The sequence below is a fragment of the Heptranchias perlo genome, chromosome 1 (assembly GCF_035084215.1).
Source record: "Heptranchias perlo isolate sHepPer1 chromosome 1, sHepPer1.hap1, whole genome shotgun sequence".
NCBI classification, from domain to species: Eukaryota; Metazoa; Chordata; class Chondrichthyes; order Hexanchiformes; family Hexanchidae; genus Heptranchias; species Heptranchias perlo.
The window spans coordinates 90,809,237-90,819,574 of NC_090325.1; the positions used below are offsets into that span (position 1 = coordinate 90,809,237).

The window sequence follows — 10,338 nt, forward strand, 5'->3', positions numbered from 1 at the left end:
ACAGTATTTAAATGGCTAGTCCAGTTCAGTTTCTGGTCGATGGTGACCCCCCAGGATGTTGATGGTGGGCATTTCGGCGATGGTAATGCCGTTGAATGTCAAGGGGAGGTGGTTAGACTCTTTCTTGTTGGAGGTGGTCATTGCCTGGCACAAATGTTACTTGCCACTTATGAGCCCAAGCCTGGATGTTGTCCAGGTCTTGCTGCATCCGGGCTTGGACTGCTTCATTATTTGAGGGGTTGCGAATAGAACTGAACACTGTGCAATCATTGCTGGAGATGCTCTGGCGACAATCAGACAGATAAGAGTGGAACCAATTGAGGGCAGTCCCACGCAGATTGACAACGGAGGAGAGGCTTTGGAGGAGGATGGTGTGCTGAAACGTGTGAAATTCTGCAGCGAGATCAAGGAGGATGAGGAGGGATAGCACACCACAGTCACTAGGATGTTCCAGTGCTGTGGCAGACACAGAAACCTGATTGGAGAAAGATGGGCAACAACATGTCCAAGGACTTTGAAGAGGGAACGGAGGTTGGAAGTGGGGCTGTAATTTGTCAGAACAGAAGGGCCAAGGGAGGGATTTTTGAATAGTGGGGTGATTATGGTGGTTTTCAAAGGGACGGGAACAGTTCCAGAGGAGACGAAACCATGAAGGGAGAGGAGAGAAACTAGAGAAAAATGCAGGGTCAGGGCTGGTGCAGGTGGACGTTCAGCTTGGTGGGGTAGGGGGACGCAGAACAGACAGCTGAACAGATGATCTAACTCTTAGTCCACGAGCTTCTCATACATGTTGGAGGTGAGGGGCCAAGCAGGGGGGGGGATAATAGGGTGGAGGTGGACGTGGGGACCAGCATTTCCTGCAAAGCCGGCAGCAGCTGCAGTAATATGGTGAGAGGGGAGCAGGTAAGTAAATGGATATTGGAAGGCTGGGGACTTTACTTTGGGTAAATAGCGAAAGACTGTTTCCACTGGTGGGCAAATGGAAATCATGGGACAGAGACTGAGGATTCTCACTGGAAGAACCACGGGGAAAGGGAGAGGAAGGTTTTTGAACTGAGGGTTATAAGACCATGAGATTCTTCACCACAAGTGGCTATTGAGACAGACTAGAATATTATTTAAAAGGGACTGGGATAAGTATTTGAAAAGGAGGACTATAAAATGATCAAGGAGGGAAGAGATTATAGGACAGAGCACCAGCACATGCACCGGGAGCCGAATACCCTCCTCTTGTGCTGTAATCATAGGATCATAGAATGGTTACAACACAGGAGGGCGTGCGGCCCATCGAACCTATGCTGGCTCTTTGTAAGAGCAATCCAGTTAGTCCCATTCCCCTGTCTATCATCCTATGAAAACTGTCTTTTACTGAGTTCGAGCCCAGTAAGTGGTTTAGAAATGTTGATGCTGAACTGAATTTAGGATGATGCCCTGTGAGAAGTGCCCCAAACTCCAAGCCTACTGCCATTTGAGCGATCTCTCGGTTTGATTCAGGTTGATCTGTACCGGCCAATTTTAACACGTGCAATCCAAGTGCAGATTGGCTCTGACTGAGGCTCCCAGTTCAGAGTTGTCACTTTCACACAGAACCTGAGCCCAAACAGAACCTGAGTCCAAGGAGGAGGCAGAGAGAGGCATCGACTGGGGAGCCTAACCGCACGTTGTGCAGTGCAGGGTGATTCTGGTTGTAGCTTCATGGTGAATATCAGTGAGTTATAGGATTACAGGTAGACTATCAGGGCGTTATACATAGATTAGGGTTTATGGGATTGGGGGTAATATATTAGCATGGATTGAGGATTGGTTAACGGACAGAAAACAGAGAGCAAGAATAAACAGGTCATTTTCAGGTTGGCAGATTGTAACTAGTGGGGTGCCGCAAGGATCAGTTCTTGGGCCTCAGCTGTTTACAATATATATCAATGACTTAGATAAGGGGACCGAGTGTAATGTACCCACGTTTGCTGATGATACAAAGCTAGGTGGGAAAATAAGCTGTAAGCTGTGAGGTGGATGCAGAGAGATATAGACAAGTTAAGTGACTGGATAAGAAGTTGGTGGGGAAATGTGAAATTATCCACTTTGGTAGGAAGAATAGAAAAGCAGATTTTTTTTTTAAAAAGGTGAGACAAAGAAACATTGGTCAAAGCCTTGTACACGAATCACAGAAAGTTAACATGCAGGTACAGCAAGCAATTGGAAGGCAAACGGAATGTTAGCCTTTATTGCAAGGGGGTTGGAGTATAAGAGTAAGGAGGTCTTGCTGCAATTATAGAGGGCTCTGGAGACACCAGACACCTGGAGTACTGTGTACGGTTTTGGTCTCCTTACCCAAGGAAGGATATACTTGTCTTAGAGGGGATGCAACAAAGGTTCACTAGGTTGATTCCTTGGATGAGAGGGTTGTCCTAATGAGAATCCCTACGTGGTCAGTTTTCGGTAAAATATTAAAATGTCTACGTGGCAAAGAAGCAGAATGCAAAATGGTTAGAAAGGGTTAATTAGTTAGTAACTGAGATTGGTACAGGTGGCCTGGCCCTCCTGCTGGGCCATATGTTTGCGTAGTCAGCAGGTTTGCATGGTCTTATCAATGTAGAGTCTTTGATGTGATTCAAGGACTGGTCTGAATGTCTCCATGTTTATGGCAGATCAATATAGGTAACGAGCTTAGCCAAAGTTGAAAGACATTCCAGGTTGGGAGATAAGGAACAGAAGGGACAGGGAAGAACATTCCAAGTTGGAAGGTGAGGAAGTATCCCCTTTGATGTCTAACAGCAACATGGTCGGCACATGGACGATTTATGATTGGCCAAAAATAATGTAACCTCGCATGGCAACCTGTGCCCGGCTTATGATTGGTGTTGACCCTCGTTAAGTATGTTCCAACCCTATTGATTTGTATAAAAACGTGTGGATTTCTGTATGTTTTTGTTCTTGCTCTGCCAGCATAGAGGGACTCTATCAGGAGTCCAAATCAATGCTGCAGACTAAGAACCCTGCTATTAAAGTTGTGTTGAACTTTAAAATGTATTCGACTTCAGTTTTTACTGAACCAGACTGAGGGGAAAGAATCCGGATCGTCACTATGAGGAGAGATCGAGTAGAACAGGCCTATATTCTCTGGAGTTTAGAAGAATGAGAGATGATCTAATTGAAACATATAAAATTCTTAGAGGGCTTGACAGGGTAGTTGCCGAGAGGCAGTTTCCTTGGCTCGAGAGTCTAGAACTAGGGGGTCATGGTCTCAAGATAAGGGGTTGGCCATTTAAGACTGATGAGGAAAAATTCCTTCACTCAGAGGGTTCTGAATCTTTGGAATTCTCTACCCCAGGCCCTCTGTGGATGCTCAGTCGTTGAGTATATTCAAGACTGAGATTAATAGATTTTTGGACACTAAGGGAATCAAGGGATATGGGGATCGGGTGGGAAAGTGGAGTTGAGGTCGAAGATCAGCCATGATCTTATTGAATGGCGGAGCAGGCTCGACGGGCCATATGGCCTACTTCTGTTCCTATTTCTTATGTACTGCCAGTTACATGTAAACTATCAGTGAGTTATTGTATTACTGTTAGTTATGAGGAGAATCTGAGTGTTACCAGTATTACTATTAGTTATCGGTGCAATTTCAGTGAGTTGCTGGTGGAATTAAAGTTCCTCCCCGCCGTCAGTTTCCCCTCTTGGAGGACCTCCTCATCCTTGGAACTTCTTGCACAACAGCTGTTGGCGCAAAAAGATTACATAGAATGTACAGCACAGGAACAGGCCATTCAGCCCAAATGGTCCATGCCGGTGTTTGTGCTCCACACAAGCCTCCTCCCACCCTACTGAATCTAACCCTATCAGCATAGCCTATTCCTTTCTCCCTCATGTGTTCATCTAGCTTCCCCTATGCTAGTCACCTCAACTACTCCTTGTGGCAGCAACTCTCCATTGAGAAGTTTCTCCTGAATTCCTTATTGGATTTATTAGTGGCCATCTTATATTTATGGATGTTCAACTAAATGGGACCCATGCTACATGCAATAACATTTGCAGATATCAGGTGATCAGACATCACATGATCAACCTACCAGGAATACATCCAACCAGAGTTGACAACCCTTAGGTTATCTGTACTCTCCAGAATATTCTTGGAGATTGTAGCAGAGGGGTGAGGTGGCGCTGGATGTGGGTTCAGGGTGCAGTTGCCCCTCGGGATTTTTAAACTGTGCACCCGGGAGTCAAGTGGGCAGGAATCAGAGCTCTTCCACAACTCAGAACTGAAATAAACAAACAACCGTCCCTCGCCCCGCAGCCCACTCATTGTTCAGCGCCTGCCCAAACAGGTCAATGATTCCACCCCATTGAGCAGCTCCTCGGGCCGTGCGAGCCCGGGGCCTATGACGGTTTGATTTAAGTATTTAATTCATTCTAACGGTAGAGCCGCCGAGCTCCAGCTCGTGCCCCTCCGTGGCGCCGGGTGACTGTGTCTGGCCGTAACTTTCGGCTCCGGTGCGTGCCTCGCGTTTAATATTTAATGGCGTATTATTTCGGGCCATGCCGAGCTTGCCCTCTCACCTGTCTGTGTCTCTGCCCGTTAAGTAACGCACGCTGTCACACTTTAAATCCGTTCATCGCGCTCTTCTCGCCGCTTCCCTCAGCTTCTCCCACCTCACAAAAACCTTCATGACGGGTGAGACACAAAACATCGCGAGATCACGACGAACGCTGGAGGCCCCGCCCGACGAGGACGGCGGGTAACGTCATAAAGGGAGAACCTGGTGCTCGTGTTGGGTTTTGATTGGAAAGTTTGTATTGTCTGAACGCTCGAGTGACTGTTGACTGACAACGAAACCGTCACTCGAGCCTCCACCTTGGGGAATAATTATTATTGTGTGTCAGCGATCAATATGTGTGATGTGTTAGAAGAGGGGCTTAATTTATCGACGAATAATGGAAATTGCTGACAACAGATCTGGATTATTCCAACAGGCATCCAGTGACTTCCTTCCGTGGTATAAAATTATAAAGATATGGCAAATCTAAGTAGGTTCAAATGTTTAAACTAAATGAGAACCTGTAAGGTTTTTGAAACCAAACTCAAAAAGTACTAACAATATTTGTAGAGATTAAAAAGTATTTTAATAGAATTGGGGGAAAGGGGAGTAAAGGGAAGAAAAAGAACAGGCAAGCAACAGATACAGTACTATCAAACGGGCAAGTTAATCACGAATGGCCTGCTTGAAATAAAGGTAGGAGATTGTTATGGTACAAACGAGCCAGACAAATGGCCGCCAGCCACATGTTAAAGAAACAATACAACAGGCATATAGCTAAAACAGCGAGAGACCCACTCATGGCGGGAAAAGTTGAGAAAATGGTAGACTTTTTTTAAAATGTGCGAAGCCTGTAAACGCAACTTTGGAATTAAAAATGAAATGCTGGAAAATTGAGGATATAGCAACGGTCTGAAGTTATTAAACTCATTAAATAAAGGGACTTTGATAGATTAAGTGAATGGACAAAATTGTGGCAGATGGAGTTCATTGTGAGAAAGTGTGAGGTCATCCACTTTGGACCTAAGATAGATCAGAGTATTTTCTAAATGGTGAGCAGCTGGGTGTGCAGAGAGATTTAGGGGTCCAAGTATAGAAATCACTAAAAGCTAGTGAACAGGTACAAAAAATAATTTAAAAGGTTGATGGAATGTTATTTGAAGAGGGCTGGAATACAAAAGGGTGGAAGTTGTGTTACAGCTGTATAGAGCTCTGGTTATTCACCATCTTAAGTACTGTGTTCAGTTCTGGGTACTGCACCTCAGGCAGGATATATTGGCCTTGGAGGGGATGCAGCACATTCACCAGAATAATACTGGAGTTAAAAGGGTTAAATTATGAGGACAGGTTGCATAGACTAGGCATGTATTCCCTTGAGTATAGAAGATGAAGGGGTGATCTAATTGCAGTGTTTAAGATCATTAAAGGAGTTGATAGGGTAGATCGAAATAAACTCTTTCCTCTGATGGGGGAGTCCAGAACAAGGAAGTATAACCTTAAAATTAGAGCTAGGCTATTCAAGGATGATGTCAGGAAACACTTCTTCACACAAGGGGTGGTGGAAATCTGGAATGCTTCCCCCAAAAATCTGTTGAGGCTAGGTCAACTGCAAATTTAAAAACTGAGATGGATAGGTTTTTGTTTGGCAAGGGTATTAAGGAGTATGGAATCAAGGCGGGTAGATGGAGTTAATATATAGATCAGCCATGATCTAGTTGAATGGTGGAACAGGCTCGATGGGCTGAATGTGGTCTACTCCGGTTCCTAAACTAGAGAACTCCAAATTGCCTAGGAGAAAGATAAGGTTGTAGAGGGCAGTAAGGTTTTTCAGGAGACTCAAATGCTGGAGGAACAGTTAGTGATTGTCAATATGCTCAATTCGATAAGCTACCTATTGCTGTATTTGTTTAAAGGACATGACAATTTAAAGGCATATTATCAAGTGATATAGGGGTCCATTGTATTGGTTCCTACTGGGTGGGAAACAGACGACAGTGGATCAGCCACTTGTTTTACTTCAATAAAAAGGAAAATCGGGTGGGATGTAAAGTGGGCAGCTGACCTGCTAAGGCTCATTTCCCTCCTGACAGCAAGTTAAAATAGACCACATAGATTGACAAGAATTAAACACTATCATGTATTAAAAGTCTTGTACAATGTTCCATTTCCTGTACACATTAACCTTACTTCCTGTGTCATGGTTTATGGGGAATGCTTTATATGTCAACAGGTATAAGTTGCTAACATTTGTTTCCCTCTCAATGTTGAAGTATATGTCAAAGTTTGGCTATCACACTTTAATATAAGCCCTGCAGGCCTCTGAACACTAGGTGAGACTATGGTGGCTCCCAGTATCGTCGCCCAGATCCCCCTGCCATTTTGTTTTTAAACTGGTTTTTAAGTTTGGCAGCTTTCCCTGTGCTAGATTTTGTGGTCCCCCTGCTGGATTCTTGCCCACCTTTTTCTTTTCCTCCTGTTACATCTTAATTTTTATTTGTAGTAAAATTTTAATTTGTAGGTTAAAAGTGATACATTTATGATACCAGATGTGAGAGGCAGCTCAATGGCACCACACAATACTGATCACGTCAGTGTAACTGTGTAGAAAAGTTTCCAATAGTGTTTTTTCATGAAACATAATCAGTTATGCAGCAGATTTTTCACCTGGTGGAAGGATGAAACAGTTCAGACCTACAGGAACAGCTGGAAATCCTCCATCCCAGTAGCAGCATAGAGTGTTGCTGCTTAAACAGGGAGATGGTCAACATGGTGGTGGTTTTTTCTTTTTCAAGACAGCTTTGTAGTGGCTTGGGTGAAGTGTATTGCTCCCTCTGCAGGTTGCATCATTCACTACACTTAGGTGTACTGGATAGCAATTTAACAATCTGTATTCAAATTATACATCAGGGAAAAGTTCATTACAACTGCCAGAGTTCTGTTTGAAGAGTCTCTACTTGAAACAAACCTATCTTTTCTCTTTTCAGATATCAATTGAACTCTGGTATCTGATTTTGTTATGGAAATGCTAATTACAGTTTCTAGTATTTACTGCAGTTTAGCACTTAACTACATCAGTGAAAAGGCTTGTTAAAAGCAACATTAATCATTAATGAGGCTAACTACAAACTGCATGAAAGCACAGTTATATTAAACAAAGGGAATTTATTTATGAAATAGACTAAAAATCCATTAAATTAGGGTATTCATGCAGAGGGTTATTTTAGGGAAAAATTGTGTTTTTAAAAAATAAAATGTAGTGGAAGGATTACCTAGTAGTCTGTGGGCTTCCTGCTCCTACAACCTCAGAAGATGACCTGTACAATGGTGCAAGAGTACTGCTTAATCAGTGTTGGTTGATTTTTCCTGTTACTGTTATGACAAAAGGGTTGTTAATCCTTCAACAATAACTTCTGTGAGATTCTGGCATGAGTGGTTATTAAACAACAAGCTTTAATATATTGCCTCAACAATACAACTGTCTTCAGATTACATTAAACAACAAACAAGTAATACAACCTGGTTCCCACGGACCCAAGACGATCAAACTTGGCCTCCATAGGCTGCCTGTGGCTATGGATTTCCGACTGTCCTCTCGCGAGCTCTAACTTTTGAGAGGGAGCATGCCCTATCTTTATACTGCTATGTTCTGTACATAAGCATCTCTGGCCTTATCTTCCAGTCATAAGTCATCCCACTGTGCTGATGCCACATTAGCAATTCAAAATAAGTTGTCTTACGTTACGTAACTAATGACTTCAACCTTCATCTGTTTACAAGCTGTTTGTTCCTGAGGAATGAGTCAGTCCTTGGTTACCACATCCCTTGTTCTGGTGTGGACCACCTTCTGACGTTAGCATGTCTCCATAATTGTTACTTGTGTAAGCAATCTTTCAATGTTATCTATTCTATGGAATGTCAGCCTTATACTCCCTACTGTTTAGCATACAAGCTGTCCATGTTCTCAGAGCTGCTGAACCACGGCCCCCTCAACACTGCCCTCTTGCTAAATGTTTGGGGCGCTATGCGAGATGGGACACTTGACTATTCCTAGCTTTAAACCATATTCTTACAGTCCCTCCTCTTGAACCTGAGTAAAGCTACTCTGGTTCAATTTTCACTTTATCCTTCAACTTTCTTTTTGACTTCCTAAGATCATCTTGTGTTTACACTTTAGCGACATTAGGTTTAAATAAGCCCACATAGACCTATTCGTATTGCATCTAAGTTTCATTGGTTAATATTACACATCATGTTATGACAAAGAAAATCATAATACACTGTACAGAAAACTACAGTATATCATATCAAGAAATCATGGACTTAAAAGATCTTCCAGCTCTTTTACTAATATCCATCTTGTGGATATTTTTGCTAACTATTCTCTCTCCCTAGCCCAATTTCATTGTTAACTCAAAGGAGCCTAACCCTGAATTTTGGTGATCCAAATTTCTATGTCTCTCTTTAATTTCAATCCCTCTGATTGGTACCAGTATTTCCTGATTGTTTCATTAATTAGTCGATTTCTCTACGGAGCATATGTCAGAGCCTTGCTTAAATGATTTTCTCACTCTCCTGAGCCACATTAACCATTTCATGTCGTGCTGTTGTCCAGTAACTGAGCATGTCTGAGTCCCATTTTTCAGTGCGTCTTCACCATGCATTTCCACATACTAGTTGCCTCACACACAACATATCACAGGTAAAATATTAACTTTCTGCTGGCCAATTTCTTTTTCCTATGGTATTGGTGAATAAGTTTTCTATGGCACACTTCCTATGTCCAGTAAAATTCAATCCTGTAGGAGCAACTGCTCTGTTTGAAGAGTGGTCCCAATAGCTTACCAGGCCGTAGGTCTTTGTAGTCACGTTATTCATCCTGGTCTCAGTTTTCAATTGATGGCAACATACATTTGTATCTTTCATGTCCACTGTAGCCATTCTAGGGCTTGGACTTTCAGGTTATCAAAAGATCGGGGGTATCCGGAGGTCTTTGCTTATCTCCCTCTGCATGGTCCCGATGTCTCAGGTAGTGGCCAGGCTATCAAATGCAGTTTCTCATTGTTCAGTACAGGCAAGGACACAAATATCTCCAAGAGAAAGCTATCGATTAACTATTCTCATCTACACTTTCCTGACTTTCACTAGATTGTACATTTATACCAGATTGATATCTTTTCATACATCATGGCCAGGTGATTTATTTATTCATAATCACCCAGGGCAATGACATTAGAAAAATTCCCATTTGGTGGTGTATTTTCTCTGTTTCCACCTTATAATCTCAATCACTTCCTCTCATCCAATTTTACACATCCCATTATATTACCATTTATGAGCCTTGGAGGAACTTTACCGCCCAATACACTATTTATATTTATGGTCCAATATCTCAATTCATTTTTTTGTTTATTTTACTTAAATTCTTCCTGGACCACTTTTCATTTCTCCAAATATCCCGCTATATTGTGCCTGAATCCATTCCATCATTTCAAATTATCGCAATTCCAGAGAGCAGTAATGTTGGACTGACAGGATTTGTCAATGTACAGTTTTATTCCCCACCTCAAAAAAAAACTTTCTTCCTTGATACACAGCATTGAGCATGAACCACTTAGACTAGACTCCTTTTATTGTAAAGTATAATTTGATTATCCCCTTAAACTACAGGTAAATTTTCCCTTCTTGAGTGCTTGAACTGCAGTTCAAATTAATTTATCTTATCAATTCCAATTTCAGAAACAAATTATGTCCGGGCTTTGTGGTTTTATACATCTCCCCCCTCCCCCTTAGGCACTCTGTCTTG

General features: G+C 42.5%; 1 protein-coding gene across 4 annotated transcripts in view; it reads right to left on the reverse strand.

The window, feature by feature from the left end:
* Positions 1–4,677, reverse strand: part of slc30a9 (solute carrier family 30 member 9) — a 152,149-nt gene extending 147,472 nt beyond the window's left edge. For all 4 annotated transcript variants that reach the window (XR_010963560.1, XM_067988368.1, XM_067988352.1 and 1 more), the window contains exon 1: positions 4,558–4,677. The gene's annotated coding sequence lies outside the window, so the exon portion shown is untranslated. The remainder of the gene's footprint in view (positions 1–4,557) is intronic.
* Between the last annotated feature and the right edge of the window lie 5,661 nt (positions 4,678–10,338).